The 1,216-nt window shown below is 46.4% G+C and overlaps 1 protein-coding gene across 1 annotated transcript in view; it reads right to left on the bottom strand.

The window, feature by feature from the left end:
* LOC103250918 (coagulation factor VIII-like) overlaps positions 1 to 1,216 on the bottom strand; it is a 24,041-nt gene that overhangs the window by 4,283 nt on the left and 18,542 nt on the right. The window lies entirely within an intron of this gene.

Raw genomic sequence — 1,216 nt, 5'->3', positions numbered from 1 at the left:
AAATAAATAAAATAAAAATAAAAAAGAAATGTAAGATTGATATTATTTCTCTCTTGAAAATTTGATAGAATGTCTAGTGTGACCATCTAGATCTGTAGTTTTCTTTGTGGGAAAATTTTTTAACATTTCAATTCTTGAAAGGTTTTACGAGTTTCAAGGTTTTCTATTTTTTTTTTTTAAGAGTTGGAGTCTCACTCTGTTGCCCAGACTGGAGTGCAGTGGCACGCTCCCGGCCACCGCAGCCTTGACCTGAGGGGCTCCGGTGATCCTTCCACCTCAGCCTTCCAAGCAGCTGGAATGACAGGTGCACACCACCATGCCCGGCTAATTTTTGATTTATTGTAGAGATGAGGTCTCGCCAAGTTGCCCAGGCGGGTCTCGAACCCACGGGCTCAGGCAATCCACTCACCTCGGCCTCCCAAAGGCGCGGGATTACAGGCTGAGCCACCGAGCCCAGCTGGCTTCCTCTTTTTTATACTGACAACTTTTTGCAGGCTCTATTGATGTCTTGTTTTTCATTCCTGATTATTTGTGCCTTCTTTCTTTGTATCTGACTGATCTTGCCATAAGTTTGTCAATTTTCAAGGAATCAACTTCTGGTTTTATTTATTCTGTCTATTGTATGTTTCTTTTTTACTCCATTTACTTCAGATCTTTATTATTTCTTTGCTCACGCCTCCTTTTTGTTTATTTTGCTATTGTCCTAACTTCTTTTTTTTTTTGAGTTGGAGTCTCACTCTGTCACCACAGACAATGATTGATGGAACAGCCCGGGCAACTCGGTGAGACCTCGTCTCTACAATAAATCAAAAATTTAGCCAGACATGGTGACACATACCTGTGGTTCCACCTACTTGGAAGGCTGAAGCGGAAGGATCTCCTGAGCCAGCAGGTCAAGGCTGCGGTGGTCATGAGTGTGCCACTGCACTCCAGCCTGGGCGACGGAGTGACACTCCAACTCAAAATACAAATTTTAAAAATCTTAGCCGGGCTCGGTCGCTCAGCCTGTAATCCCGCACCTTGGGAGGCCGAGGTGAGTGGATTGCCTGAGCCCACGGGTTCAAGACCCGCCTGGGCAACTTGGCGAGACCTCATCTCTACAATAAATCAAAAAATCAGCCGGGCGTGGTAGCGCACACCTGTAATTCCGGCTACTCGGAAGGCTGAGGCGGATGGATCGCCGGAGCCCAGCAGATCGAGGCTGCGGTGGCCGGGA

Source organism: Carlito syrichta, unplaced genomic scaffold (genome assembly GCF_000164805.1).
Source record: "Carlito syrichta isolate Samal-C Ts95f unplaced genomic scaffold, Tarsius_syrichta-2.0.1 Scaffold135690, whole genome shotgun sequence".
NCBI classification, from domain to species: domain Eukaryota; kingdom Metazoa; phylum Chordata; class Mammalia; order Primates; family Tarsiidae; genus Carlito; species Carlito syrichta.
Note: the sequence above shows the minus strand (reverse complement) of the source record. Positions and strands in the feature narration are given on the sequence as shown.